Genomic DNA, 16,477 nt, shown 5'->3' on the forward strand with positions numbered 1-16,477 from the left:
GGGGATCGCTTAGACGTAAAAATATGTCTGAGGAAATGAGGGGATTTGAATTTGGGAAGGATTAGTTATAGACTCCATGTGAGTTGTAAAGAGAGAGTCTCTTTGAGGAGGTCAAAAAAGAAATCAACAACAGAGGAGGGATAGAAAAAATATTGCAACACTCAATATAAGCAGTCATTGAAAGTATTTTGACATCAGTTTGAGAGGTCTTAAACAATTCTCTCATGATCAAATTGAGATTAATTAAAAGTAGTAACATTGTGAGAAAGGGTGTTACAAAGTAGTAGTAAAAGTAGGTAGTTTAGTTTTCCAAACTCTTCGTTTCCAATCCCTAATCTTCTTTTCTTTTACTTTCACAGAACTTCTTCAAAGATCCGTGGAATACGTTCGATTTCATCACGGTGATAGGCAGCATAGTTGACGCTTTGGTTCAGGAGTACCAGGTAATTGTACGTATTCAGAGTACATGCTTACTTTGTTTTCTCTTATCTCAACTCTAATTTAAGACTTATGACAGACAAAGGGGAAGAAATCAAGGTCAGACCCAGGAGTCCACAAGTAATGACAGATTTTCCCATAGGATGGCGCGAAAAGTTTACACTTTACTGAAATGTCATTTCCCAAGCTAGCCTTTTTTGTTCAACCAAAAATAAAGTGAATGGCTTGATAGGTACAAATTCAGAATTATGTACGTAGACAAGTAAAATACTAAAAACGTATTTTTTTTTATTATAAAAAAATGGGGTGTAAATATCTTGGAAATAGTATCTTTGGTTGAGGGTAAAAAAGGATGAAAAAATATTGATTGAAATAGTCCTTCTTAAAAAACGTTCACAAAAAGTTTTGATGACGCCATAAGAAAACGAAAAATCCTCTCATCTGATGGCCAAACCATAAAAATAGTCATATTTAGATCTAATAACCTAGAACAATAAAATATCCAAATAAAAGCCTTAAGGAACACCAATAGTCACCGGCCTTAATTGTGAAAGTAAAGTTGTAAACTTTTCACTTTGTCCTATGAAATCTGTGTTCATTGTTTGTTATTGTTCTTTCATATTGCGTAGTTACATCATAGTGAGCGTAAAACAAGCCTAGAGCTATGTGTCTAGATTGCAGTAGGATTTTCATTTCAATTTTACAAGCTTCAGCAGCTTTCAATATGTGCGTGAATAAGTTTTCCCATTTACAAGCTGCCAGCTTTTACAAATTAATTGTGAATAATGTTACAATTTACAAGCTTTATAAGGAAAATAAAAATGTGCTTTTAAACATAAGAGCTTTGGGATTCCCAAGCCGACGTGGTGTATTTTTGCATGCAAATTGTATGTGAAATTAGTTGGTGTGCCTTGTGTTTCAATAAAAAAAATAACACAGATCTAAAAGACAATAAAATCTTTTGGAAAATTAAGACATCATCTGAATCGATAGGACAAAAAAAAAAAAAAAAAAAAAAAAAAAAAAAAATCAGTTCATGCAAAATTAAATAATTATGTGGGTACCCAAATAGATAGTAAGGGTAACAGATTTAATAATGCTAAATATCTCTAATACCTATGGAGTTTTCAAGACTATTAAGAGATGGTTCAATATTTGGAAAACCTATGAATGCAAGGGATAAAAAATCTACGCATTTTTATAGAAGCTCATAGTGCCTGCTATAGTGTAGAATACTCATATGAAAACATAACAAAATAAAGTACCTACACTAATAGATAACTATGTCTTTATACGTAATAATTCAAAAACACTTAAAATCAAAATGAACCATACTTTCTCTAACCTCAGGGTAATGGAAAGTAAAAGGCCCCTTAGTCTTCACAAAATTGGACATCATTTCACCGATTGGCCGACTGGCTTTTGTTTTAGGCTGAGAAAGCTAGACTTGACTGAGTTTTACAACAGGAAAAGTCGCTCTCTCTATAGTATAGCCTTGGCCTGATGTCAATTCCTTAAATTTTGTGAAACAGGGGCCGAGGCTTTATTTCACCTTAAAAGCCTGGATTTATTGCATGCCTAGTGTTACTTAGATCACCACTAGAAGACACTAGATTTTTAGATGACACTGTTAGATTTTTAGACCGACTAATAGACACTTGAGTGAATGGGTAGACAATATTACGATTAGACGTTCTAGATAGGCAAATGGTTTGGGAATTTCAACCTGGTATGTTGTTTCACTTTTACGAATTAACGTTGAACAACTATGCACGTTTTGCAACCAACTTGGTGGGGGAAGATTCAGATTTTTTTTTTTTTTAAATGGGAAATTAAGTTGGTAACCTACACAATTTGCAGCAAACCTTGCGTATTTGTTCAAACAGGTAGTACGGTAAAAGTGAAATCAACATGAGTGAGATTATAGTGAGGCATGCTTCTTTCTTTACTAAGCTATGGGCCCTTAGTTTTATTTAAACAAGGAGCGCGGCCTTTACAAATGCATACAGGAGGCATTTTTTGTTTGGCTTGCGTGAGAGGTAATCCTTTCATTATCATGCCTTAAAGCTACTTAGCCTCTTGTTGCGCAATTAAAACGAGGTTCTTAATTGTCCTCATGAGGCTGGGTGAACCATTCAAAAGCGAGTAGCACCCATTTGGTCACTTTTTCCACGTCTAACGTTGCTTAACTTTGGTGTTTTCATAGGGGTGTAATGTATGCACTATAGCAAAGCCTCTGGGAGTAGGTTTCTATGGTTTCAAGTCTCACTAATAAATATATCTCAGTCTTTGAAATGAACCTCAAGCTGTTTTTCCTATGCAACAGAACTAATGCTCGTATCTTGTCGATTTCTGTCAAACCCCAATTTGTTCTAGAATTTCATTCAACGTGGGATTTCTGAGACTCTCCTGAGCTGCCCGACTTATCAAGCTCCTTCGTCAGGGATACACGATTCGTAATCCTCTTGTGGACATTTTGTTACAATCCTTCAAAGTGAGTACCTACTCAACTGTCGATCTTTTAAGGGAAGGGTTGCAATTCTATAGCAGTTTTTCTTTTGAACTATTTCGTTTTTAATTAAACATCAACTATTGTCAAACATTAGGAGAGGTAAGAAATTCTGGGAGGAAACCAACATCTCCACTATAATACAAAGTGTAGGGATCCAACATCTCCACTATATAATCAATCCCTCATAGCGTATTGCATACTCACATAGCTCCACGGCACTCATACAAACTTCGAACTTCATAGAGTAGAATTCAAGTGGAGATATCTAACTTTATATTCCATTTCCGCTGGTTATTTTTCAGCAGGTAGGGTATACGTACAATCTTGATGATATTCTTCTTTTTAGACACAGAAACTAATTCACATTTCTCTTGATTTCAGGCACTGCCTTATGTTGTCTTCTCATTGAGATAATGCTTATCTTCATTATTGCCGATTATTGTGAATGCAGGTAAACTTTACAAAACTTATTTGCTGACAATTTTCAGATATGTTAAAATGTCTGGGAATATGGAAAAGCCATGAGCTCAGATGTTTTATCCTTCCATTATTATACTTACTGCTGGACACATCGGGAATATGAACCCTGTTTCCATTGACTTCGACTACTAATCGCTCTCCAAAAACGTTTTTTCTCTATATCCCTCGATGTTTATTCCACCATGATCCATGGTTGTATTAAAATTACAGCGTCTCCTCCTCCGAAGCTGATTACTGGACTTCCTAATTCAGGTGTTTGGCGAATATCGCCTTGGACAGAGACAGCCATATACTCGTCATAATTAACTTTAGAAGCTTCGTCAAGGCCTTATGTTTATTGTTCAGGGTATTATCCCGAAGATTAAAGTTTCCTATGGGTTTTGACGAATATTGTGACACGGGGAATTTCTTTGGTGTTTGTTACAAAGGTCTGATACTACGAAATTGAATGTGACTTTTATAGTTTTAAAGCTATTAGGTATAGATTACGTTCGCTCAGAATCATAATAAGTTATTATAAACTGGAAATTGATATGTATAGAAATATAGTACAAGTACGGCTTTTACGGAACTGATACCATCTTCTCCTATATTATTTAATGAAGAGTCTCTTCACTCTGATTAACTATTGTGAATACTAACATTAACACAAATTACCATAATTAAAACTAACCGTTCCAGGTGGTGCAACGGGAGAAGCGTTGGCCAACATAATGTTGGTTTGTGTGAAGGGCAGGAAATGCGACCCTTTGGCGGCTCAAAACAAGACGACCACCCAATGATTGTGGTTCCAATCTTGCCTACAGCTACCTTTGTCTCGTTCATTTTCTTTCTGTTCCTTTCTGGTAAGTGTAAACTACATAAACATCCATAAATTTGCTAGGGTGATTGCTTCGGAACTGACATTATTTTGGTAGAAAAAAAAAAATAAAAAATACAAGTGGATTCCCTTCGCCACTCAACCTTTGGCTATTTCTTTAACAAGGGGAAATTTCAGGCTGGTATTAATTTAATTTATTTGATCATCTTTAGTATCCTCTTCCTGTTTTAAGTTCCCCAAATACCCAACTAGACTAATCTGGTCTATTCCCTGTTTAATGTCCCCCAGGTACCTATGTACCTATTTAATAACTCAAATGGTCATATTATTTTAGATGTTGAATCTGTTCGTTGCTGTCATCATGGACAACTTTGACTATTTGACTCGGGACTCCTCCATCTTGGGTGCTCATCACTTGGATGAGTTTGTCAGGATATGGGCAGAGTATGATCCCAATGCCACGTAAGTATAGCATCAAAAGAAAATGTTAATTGTAAAAAAGGTCGTCCGCGAAAAGAATGTTCCTAACGTTGTTCAACTGTTGAGAATTGCCGGGAACAAGGGTTAGGTGGTAGAGAACGCCTCCGGAGAATCTAGTGGTTTCCTTTCACTCAAGATTCTGTTCTTATAATTTCCCAAATTTCCTTCTTTATCGATGTCTGTAAAATGTCTGTACGCTGACTCTATACATATAGGTAGGGAAAGGCTAGGAAGAAGAAGATTGATGTCTGTAAGTAATGCCTTGGTAATTGAGCAAGGCCTTTAGGTATATTCTATTTTATTTAAGGTATATTCTATTCTTTTCCCACAGGGGTAAGATTCACTACAAGGAAGCCGTGGAGATGCTGCGGAATATCGAACCGCCGCTCGGTTTCGGCAGCAAATGTCCGGACCGCCTCGCCGCCAAGAAGCTGATTCGGATGAATATGCCCCTGGACGAAGACCAGAGTGTACAGTTTACTACCACCATGTTTGCCTTGATAAGAGAGAATCTAAGCATCAAGATGAGATGTGGTAAGTGGGAGGGGTGATTTGGACAGGATGGAAAACAGGGGATCTTGTTGTTGTTGTTGTTGTTGTTTTAGTAGTAGTGACTTCAGCTGTAGCGGAATAGTGATGGCAGGATAAAGAAAGGATACCTTTTTTCTGCCATACACCAGGTTGATGGACTCTAGCCATGTTTTTTTTTTACTCGTCCTGAACTGCAGTCGACCGTCGTTAGGACTTGTGCTTATTCTTTAAGAGAGAACCCTTTGAAAACTGCCAGCTAGCTGGGCTGGTTAGGGTTGGCTGTTCTCCCGCTGTTGATAGTCCCACAGCTAGACACTAGTCTACTCGCTTTTTGGATGGGTGACCATGCGGATAATCTTTTGCCACTGGTTTTTCCCACCCTATTCAGGCTGGGTGATGTTAATGAGAGAAAGCGGTTAGCTTGTTGCCGAATGGATGGCAGTTATACAGAGAAGTTAATTCTTTATATTCTCTTTTTCTAGCGGATGAAATGGATCAGGCAGATGAAGAGCTTAGAGATACAATCAGATCGATCTGGCCTATAGAATCCAAGAAAATGCTGAATCTTCTGCTGCCTAACAAAAGTGGTAAGTAATTTCTTCTATCTCCCATCATACTATCTATCCTGTTGATAGCATTTTAGTGTATCTATGTATGTATGTGCTTGCTCACTAGATCAAAAGTTAACAGAAGCTATCTACAACTTTGGAGTTTTCATCAAAGATGAGTTTTTCTGGGTACACAACTGTGTGCCACATTCTTTAACAACCTTTCATTGATCAAATATGATTATATGATGCAGATTTTGAAGTCCCATTTCGAAGTCAACTGTCGATTTAAAACTTTGATGATCCAATCACTCAAAGAACTCCTCTTGTTTCTAGAACTGCCGAAACCAGCCTTGACTGTGGGGAAGATCTACGCAGGGATGCTGATCCTGGATGGTTGGAGAACTACCAGATTCGGCAAAATACAAACTGGTGATGTCCAAGTAAGTTATCCTTAGTCCTGGTAGCTAGATAATAGAATAATGTAGTTTTAGACAACAATATGAGCAATAATGTATCTAGCACCAGTTACAATTCAAACTGAAGTGTTTCAGTACGAATTTTTCCAAGTGGCAAGTACGGATATAAGAAGATTGCTCCAGACAAATCTGTACGAATTACAGTACGATAACCAATAGCGAAACAAAATGAAAATCGAATCGAACAATATTAAACTTATAATAACTTGTTTCCTACCTTTTCAAATAACTGGTTGTGTTACAAGATACGTTACTGCTCAGTCCTTTGTAGTGCCTTTATTGTCTTGTTTGGGACTTTATGGTCCTGTCTTGCAGGGATAAAAATGATGTATTTCATCCAACTGTGTCAAACCTACTAAATTAATGAATTAATGTAAGCAGTTTTACATTGTATAAACTTTTTTTTCTTACCTTTTATGTCCTGTAGGTGTCATTGAATTATTTTTACTGGTGATTTTCCTGTCCTCTATTTAATTGAAATTGATTAAATGGACGTAGGTAAGAAGGTGTAATAATATTTTTTTTAAGTATTAAGAAGAAGTCCAGAAACAATTGCACGACACTGTTCAAATGTGTCGTAGTGGGTGACTTATTGGATAAAGCGAATTATTGGACAACTCATCACCCTTGCAAAGTCATCAGGCCATCCAAGCTGAATTCAAATACAATATTGGGATCCATATTATGAAGACTTTCAATTTATTTCTCATCAACTAGTCTTACATGGATAACTGATGAAAGTACGAGGAATATTAAAGTCGACCAAAAACCAGAAGTTAACCAATGGAAAAAGTTCATGGATTTGGCACGGCTGCTGTCTTGATAAAGTTGGATTACCAGAGCTGAAAAGTTACATCCGTTAATACCTACCAGCCACATTTTGTGTTTCTCAAGAATTTTTCCCAATACATTCCAATATTTTTCCAAGGATTCTTGGATTTCGGTTTTCTTTAATATTTTCTAGTAGGTAGGTAAACAGGTAGAGGTATGTAGGTAGGATAAATTTTTTTTCTCCTGGGTAGTTAAGAATGTTATAGGACTTTTTCAAATAGGTCTTTTATGAAAACAGATGATAAAAAACATTTCCACTCACTAAAGTTCATGTTGGAATTTCTTTTTTCAAAGTTACCAGTTTCTTTTTAAGAATGTATTAGGTTCCCCGGATTTTCGAATGAACTAACAGAAAGAATCACCAAAAACACTTTATTCAATTGGAATTCAGAAAATGTACACGTGTACTCAGCATACATAAAGGTAATCCAGCATAGATTACACATACTTTATTCGACTGCATAAGACTAGAAAATTCTTTTTTAGCCAGCAGTTTCAATAAAGTTACACCAACTGTAATTCTAACAAAAAACAATCAGAATAGAATGTTTTTTTTTATTTAAACAGTTTTCTTACAAGGTTGGCTTACATCTAGAAAAAGCATTAAGTCAAGAGAGAAACAATCAATAATTCATTGATGAGCTGCCCAGTGTCTGAATTGCCATATGACACAGCATACTACTCAAACAGACATGTCACATTAAAATCAAATTGAAAATATTAAAATTTTCAAAAAACATGGATATTAATTGGTGTAGACTGTAGGTTAAAAGAAATTCTACAAAACTAACACATTAACTTCTCGTATTTGCACACTTTTCCTCCCTCTCTCCCCCCCACTTTGCTGATCTTGCACAACCTCAGCGATCCTCATTCTTCGACTGCTTGTTGGACATGGCTGTAGGGTCTTGGAATAACGGCCGGCCCCATGGGGAGGAAGATGAGGCCTCTTGCCTTCTGAGCCGGTGCAATACAATGCGCAGGTGAGCCCGGGTTCCGTTCATCTGTCCCTCTAAAGCGACATCGACAGTGGAAACAAAACTCCCTAAAAACCAGGAAATGAAATTCCCTCAAAACTTGGTTTGTCTTAGGAGAAAATATGGAGTTAGGAGAAAATCTATAATCTTAGGAAAGAAAAACCTATATCTTAGGAGAAAACCTATAATATTTGTTATTTTTTTGTTACAAAAGAAAAAAAAAATATTATTTTACAAATAAGGAAGAAGTGATAGTGGACATTCTAGAAAATCTGGGCCTTATGATCAACCTTACGTGACATAGTAAATAGGGGGGCATGGGTTCAATTCTGGCTAAGTCGCTAAGACATAAAGAGATACACTTTTCAAAGTATGTATTGTTTTGAGATAGTTAAATGGTATAAAATGCCTCAGGCATTGACCACACATTAGTTTGATCATTATGAAAGAAATCCGACGGTAGGTCACCCTAGATTATCTGGACCCTTAAGTATTCTTTTAAACTAAAGATATATTAGTCTCTGAACACCTTTTAGTATGAATGAACAAGTAAAATAAGCTTGTAATGATTTGTCATTTGAGCTTAAAAAGACCCCTTCAAACTGAGAACTGGTTCTAATATTGAAGGCGCAATGTGATTATTGTGTGAGAATCTTACATCAAGGACTCGGTATAAACTTTACAGTTGCCGAGGAATCCGTAGGAAGTTGGTTCGAACCTTATTCGGCGCAAATTATTTTAGTAACTGTTTCTAAAGAGGTTTAGGCTGGCTCTTTTATTGCCGTTTTCCTGTTTCCTTTTATTGTTATTATTACGAGCCATCTGCCATATTTAGGTATACTGTTGTTCAGTCTCAATTTATACGGAAATTGAATTGAATATTCAAAATCGAGTACCTAGGAGATCAAAATTGCAATAATCTGAATGGATAGTTTTCCATATTTTGTCGTTTTACGCTTTACCTGTGAATTAAAAAAGTTCTCCAATTTAAATGTACCTATTATACTTACTATAGACCGGATATGATCGTTCTCATAGGACGTTCCAAAACAGTTTAAATTTTGTTATACGTAGATTTGCTTTTAATATGGCAATTCAAAATTCAAACATCGGTACATGTAGATAATTATCATGGTGTACTTAAAAATTGGTTGGAGAGAAATATAATAATGGTTTAATAATTTTCACCTTGGAAAGTTCTTCTTGAATATTTTAAACTGAATTTTGTAGCACTCTTTGGTGATATCCCAACATCAAAATCAATACTCTTTGGTGATATCCCAACATCAAAATCAATGTTTTTATTTTTTAAATCTTTCATTTTTTTTGAAATTTCGTGGGTCAATGTCAGGCTTCACAGGTTCACTAAAAAATGGCAAACACCTACTATATACAATTTATTGTTTTCAAAATGTTGATAGTTTCTGGTAACAACTCTTATTACATTACGTAGTTCTTCACATTCATGGTGAGGATTGAAGAGTCCATCTGTCTGAAACCCAAAGAAAATCAGATCACAAGTACATAATATATTTGTATGTACGTAGGTACCTATCTATTAATGGGAAATGAACAGAGTGACTCATTTGATAATAATTAATAGTTGTATACCAAAATGAGATGTTTGTGACCTTGGTATTCAGAAGAAAGAAAAAAGGGGTGCCATGATTGAGCTTGGAACAGATTCCATGCCAACTGAGTCAAGTTGAGTAAAAATAGTTAAATAGGTTAGTGAGAATTTTCTTACCCAGCCCTTTTCATAACTTGACTGAGTAAGGTCTCAACTATTTGTCCTCTCTTGACTTGTACAGTTCTGATTATATCTTCAAGCTTTAAGTCTATAAGCATGAGATATAGCCATTCTCAGATAAACACATTCATGATTTTCCTTAGCATATTTTTGTCCTCCTCTCAGACGTTCATTGAGACTTGAGCATTTCATTCTTTCATCATATTGCCGAAGTAATGCTTTTCTTTGTGGTTAATGTTAGACAGAAGGAGTGGTTTGAGGAAAAAACAATTTCTTTGTACCCATGCAGTTTCAAGCTCTTCACTACTGTTTCATTGAGACTATACGAGTATGTATTTTATGGGCTCTCGGATAGTCCTTTTTTCTGGTTGTCAAAACATTCCAGTCAAAATCACTCGTAGGTTACACGAGGCAAATGTTTTGACCATCAGGTATGGATTAGGTACCAAACTTTTTCATTGAGACTATACGAGTATGTATTTTATGGGCTCACGGATAGTTCTTTTTTTCTGGTTGTCAAAACATTCCAGTCAAAATCACTCGTAGGTTACACGAGGCAAATGTTTTGACCATCAGGTATGGATTAGGTACAACAAGAATCTATTGATAATGTTGATCTACACTTTACACACTACACGAACTATGGATAAGTTCAACCTATTTAACGCGATACTTGTAATTAATCCATGTACTCACCATAGATTTGCCTAGAGGGAAAAACCACAGTACTTCAAATGTACGAATATGTGGTCTTAAACGATCAATTTTTGCTTGGGCAACGATTTAAAATTTCAAAGGGGTCTGTTAAAGCGACTGAATATTTTGTCTTAAAATAAAATACTAATTACCTACGAATACACTTTGAGTAGGTGGGTATACCTGTATTCATTTATGAAACGATTAAGGACGTTTACACATGAAGATGCTACATATGTATACAAATAAATGATAGGTTTACTAATAGTCACCTAAGTATTACCTAAGGGTCCAGATATCTAGATAATAAAATCATTTTAAATGTAGGTACAGTATTATCTAGAATGGCAGGAATAAAAGCGTATGCCGAAACTGAAAAAGTAATCTTCAATCACTCAGTGGCTTTTGTAATCTAGGAAGCTTGTAATTAATCCATGTACTCACCATAGATTTGCCTAGAGGGAAAAACCACAGTACTTCAAATGTACGAGTATGTGGTCTTAAACGATCATTTTTTGCTTGGGCAACGATTTAAAATTGAAATTTCAAAGGGGTCTGTTAAAGCGACTGAATATTTTGTCTTAAAATAAAATACTAATTAGCTACGAATACACTTTGAGTAGGTGGGTATACCTGTATTCATTTATGAAACGATTTAAGACGTTTACACATGAAGATGCTACATATGTATACAAATAAATGATAGGTTTACCAATAGTCACCTAAGTATTACCTAAGGGTCCAGATATCTAGATAATAAAATCATTTTAAATGTAGGTAAAGTATTATCTAGAATGGCAGGAATAAAAGCGTATGCCGAAACTGAAAAAGTAATCTTCAATCACTCAATGGCTTTTGTAATCTAGGAATTAATTGGTGGGTCAAGACTAGAAAAATTCTACATCATAGGTATAATGACAATACTTTTCCACAGAACCAGGGCTGCCAACATTGCAATTACTCAATATGTATATCTGTTTTCTTTACAGGTCAAAAAAGGATAAGGTGAACCTTTCAGTAACTTTTATCTATATTTTCTCTTAATGTTTTTCTGTGTGAATTGCTTGATTTTTTGGTTAATAATAAAAGAAAACAATTAGCTGATACACATTAACCCATTCATTAATAATAGTTTGTCCCATGATTCCTTAACTCATATTTCAACAATACAAATTATAATCCTAGCTATTTCCTGTATAATTCGTCACAGTTCCTAAAAGTTCATTTTTTACTTCGATTAGACTTGGGCCTATAATACATTCTACCAAGACACTATTGAGTTCAGCTCCCATTATTTTCAAACTTCACATTACTCCAATGGTAAAAGCTAATCAAAACAATGAATGGGTTAAAATCGTTGTGTGAGTTTTAGTGATGGTTTTCAAAATAACAGAACTCAGTCAGAATTAGTTTGAACAAAATGAGTTTTTCTTTTTTCCAGTTTGGTTTGAACTTTTAACTATTAATCCTAGAACCATGAGATTAGGGAGATGATCAGCTCATAACATCTTTCAGGGAATTAGTGAAAACATAGATATTGTTGCATATATTTCCCACAGAAACCTCTTAATCAGTACTTTTGTGTGTCCGTGTGTGCGTGTTTTTAAGTTTATTTATTTGCTAAGTATTTTTGGTTTGAAAATTTTAACTCAGATTTATGTTCAGTGTTGAAGGACATTTCGTCAGAGGAAATTCAAAGAAAGAGATTCAGGTACCTATATAAAGATCTTCACACGTAGTGATCACACTCATGTCTCTCTTCTTCAGGAATAGTACGGTTTGAATCCATTTACTGATTTATACCTAGAAATTTTTGATTACATTAGTTAATTTTATAACTTAATTTTGCAGATTATTTATCGTTCATATTTGAGAACTTTATCACCTTCATTTTTTATCCTATATTCTCTCTGTAATTCTGTACCCTTCAAATACACATACCTATTCTATCACCCTAAATTCTATTTCGGTCGTAACAATTACCTAATTAATAACCAATAAAATTGGACTATTGAAATATGAAGCAAACGCTCTGGACCCATTTCAGGAAGTGGCTTTGTTAGAATTCCTATAAATTTTTCTTAGATAGTTACTGACTGATCTTTTTTAACTAATGTCCAAGATTACACAAAGACAGTTTCATTTACCATTTTCTTCCCTCCCTTCATGTTATTTCTTTCATCTTCCTTCTCTTTATCCTTGATTTTTACAAAATTTTCTCAATTTTCTTTTGTTCTAAGATTACAAGAAACATAACATCTGAGTTAAAATGAGTTTCTCGTTTTGTTTTTGTTTTACAAAAATGTGGTAGGATTTTGTGGCGTTTTTTGTTAACGTTTTATTTTATGTTTCATAGAAGTTTTCTTTTACGAAAACGCAGATAATACACCGTAGTGTTTTTAGAGATTTTTTTATACATTTTTTTCCAAACAATCACAAAGAAATATTCTTGAATTTGGTATGTGGTGTGTACTTTTTGTTTTGTTGGTTTTCTTTTAGTTGTACAAATATGTTTTTTGGTTTTCCTTTAGTTTCAAAATTAGTAACCAGAAAAAAGAAATCACAAAGTTTGAAACGTTCCTAAGGTAATACAGACCAGATGGAGGGATATTATTATGAATGGAATAGATATTAATATTATGTAAATTAAACATTGACTTCTATACGTATATCCCAATACCAGTATATACTTACCTAGGAGTTTTAAAATCACCTGTCCAGGCTCTAATATGTTTTGTAGGTATAAATATTAATATATCAATGTCTCTATATGTATTCTAAATGTTGTTTCGTGTATCCACATTTTTTATTTATTTTTTGTGACGTCACTAGTAGTTTTGTTTGTATTCAAAGTTAGTTCATGAGTAGGTTACTTGTTTTGCCCAGTAATACTTCGTGAACCCACACTACCTACTGTTGAATTCCTCAGTCTTCATTGAGTGTAATATTGGTTCCTATAGGTATAACATTTCTTTAGATGTACACAAAATGGAGAACTTTCATCTAAAATTCAGTCAGGGTCAGAATTCTAGGAGGAAAATCTTGTTTTCCTGAAAGGAAAAACTCCCCTTCCTGTATTTTCTAATTCGAATCTTATGATTTCAAAAATAGGCTGACTGTAAACATTTCCCAATTGTTTTTAAATTATAATTTCTGAAGCATTGATTTAGTTTTGTATCACTCAGCACTTTTATCAGGAAGACTTTCCTTCAAGTTTTTCTATCTGACTAGATTATTGTCATACAAGAACTATTTTGCGTCTAGGAACTGAGTCATTAATGGAAGTGTTATAGATTATAAGAAGTGTTTTATCTGACTAGATTATTGTCATGCAAGAACTATTTTGCGTCTAGGAACTGAGTCATTAATGGAAGTGTTATAGATTATAAGAAGTGTTATACTTTTCTCTCTCATATCACGGTCAAGACCATTTGCATCAACAATTTTATGGAGTTCACTTGCAGCTCTGGGATACGTCAAAGTGTTGGTCTTGTGTTTTACTATGTTCACTGGTATTTCAACAAGTCTACTTTGTTTCTTCACTATTTTATACTTTAGGTTGGAATAGGGTAGTCTTCAAGATGTCGGGTATAAAAATAGTCTTTCAAATCTGTTCAAATAGGTATTCTATGTGGTTGACAGATATCAAACGTTGGACAGGTCTATCATCAGCAGCTGAAAATAGTCTTTCAAATCTGTTCAAATAGGTATTCTATGTGGTTGACAGATATCAAACGTTGGACAGGTCTATCATCAGCAGCTGAAAAATACTAAGATCCAGACAAGAAACTGCCAGAATGATCGCCAACCTTCGTGTGGAGACGGCGTAACAAGAAGAAGAATTTTCTATGTTTCCTAAAAGTTACCAGCATTTCGCAAACAGTTAAATTGACGTGACGTTTAGATTGTTTGAAAGTGAAATGCCAACATGCTAGTTCTGTCAAATTTTCAAAATACTCGTATATTTGTAGGAGCTTCATGGGTTTTCATTCTTATAGATAGGGTTGAATCTTATGGTCTTGGAAATTGAAAATTTGCCTGCACATTGTGTACACGTGATTGTACATCCAGTTCTTGACTTCTCTACACCTTCCTGACTATTCAATAAATATGTTGCTTATAAATTTACCTCTCTTTATCTTTACTCTGTTATTACTGCTTGCGTCACGTAACAAGAAGAAGAATTTTCTATGTTTCCTAAAAATTACCAGCATTTCGCAAACAGTTAAATTGACGTGACGTTTAGATTGTTTAAAAGTGAAATGCCAACATGCTAGTTCTGTCAAATTTTCAAAATACTCGTACTATATTTGTAGGAGCTTCATGGGTTTTCATTCTTATAGATAGGGTTGAATCTTATGGTCTTGGAAATTGAAAAGTTGCCTGCACATTGTGTACATCGTGATTGTACATCCAGTTCTTGTCTTCTCTACACCTTCCTGACTATTCAATAAATATGTTGCTTATAAATTTACCTCTCTTTATCTTTACTCTGTTATTACTGCTTGCGTCTGCAGTGGTGTATCCTGTTTATCCTCTTCTACGCCAAGAGATCATCGTAGCTTTCCTCTATTGTATATATTTTGAATCTTTTCCTATTTTCAACAAGACAGAACTAGGGGTAAGGAGTTTCCTTGATTTTTCTTCAGCTAGTGTCGAACGCTATTTTTGTAGCAATGTTTAATTTCTTTCAATTTTTTCTTGTAAATATCGATTATCGATTAATAAAATAGTTGGTTATATCTCTAGATGAAATATTCTATGCTTTTTATGATGGGTTCTATATGCTCCATTCATTCCCCGATAGATAAACACAAATGGGAAAACTTAAACCAGATAAAAACTTAGAGCTAGTTTCTTTCGTGCTCCAAAGATTGTTTACAATTTTGTAGATGATGGGGAAATTATATTATGTCCAATGGCGCTTTTTCTCTCGACTACCTCTAAAACTGAAGTTTCCTTTTACAAAAATATTGAAAATAGACGTCCCAATTTAACATCAATATCTGAAATTTGACATGCCTCGTAAAATTACAGTTCAAATACTCAAAATTTGGTTGGTGTTGAGATTTTTACGTTAAAATATCCACAAGATTTTCTTGATAGGCACACAGACTTCTGGGTGGAAATTTTAACGCCTCATTTGTTTGGTTGTTTCAGCAAAACTTAGAGCTTACTGATGTGGTGGTGTCAAATTCCCGGCGTGGATCTATGAATTCCATACCGGATCAGCACAGACTACATCCGACCAGCAGTTATAGGATACACCAGTCTAGATCTCGGTCCCCTAGTATAAGGTAAGATTTACTACTTTTTAACGTCTTAATCGAGGGTAGAACAAAGTACACAGATCCTTCTATGTTACATGAATTTCGGCCTTTGAATAATTTGTGTATATAATGGGAAATGGGTTTGTAATTGACATGGAAAGTAATTGCGTTACCACTGGACTAATCATAACTCCTTTAAATTTTATTGTTCAGGAGCCAGAGGTTGTGAAAGGCTGGCTTTGTTTCCACAAAGATCTTCCTGAATTTTCCCTGTGGACAAACGTTACATGAATTTCGGCCTTTGAATAATTTGTGTATATACAAATCTCTGAAAAAGTAAGGGGCAATCCTTAATTTTACTCTCATGGCTTGCGTTCAAACTATTTGTCCGTCACATTAGTGTCGCGCTTGCTTGCTATTCAGTAGATACCAGATTAAAAAAATGGGAAATGGGTTTGTAATTGACATGGAAAGTAATTGCGTTACAACTGGACTAATCATAACTTTACAATCTCATGAGGATAACAGAAAACAAGAAAAATGTATAAATCAGTATAATTTTGTATTCTTTTTCAGGTATGGGATTATTAATTGAAATTTAAAGAAAGTAATTTTATTATGACGTCTATCTTCAAAATGCCGGAAAATTGATAGATTTATAGAAC

The 16,477-nt window shown here is 34.6% G+C and overlaps 1 pseudogene; it reads left to right on the plus strand.

Annotated features, from left to right (window-relative positions):
* The first annotated feature begins 359 nt into the window (after window positions 1–359).
* LOC103519947 lies at window positions 360–16,031 on the plus strand (annotated as a pseudogene).
* The last annotated feature ends 446 nt before the right edge of the window (window positions 16,032–16,477 follow it).

The sequence above is a fragment of the Diaphorina citri genome, unplaced genomic scaffold (genome assembly GCF_000475195.1).
Source record: "Diaphorina citri unplaced genomic scaffold, Diaci psyllid genome assembly version 1.1 scaffold3063, whole genome shotgun sequence".
In the NCBI taxonomy this organism is placed as follows: Eukaryota; Metazoa; Arthropoda; class Insecta; order Hemiptera; family Psyllidae; genus Diaphorina; species Diaphorina citri.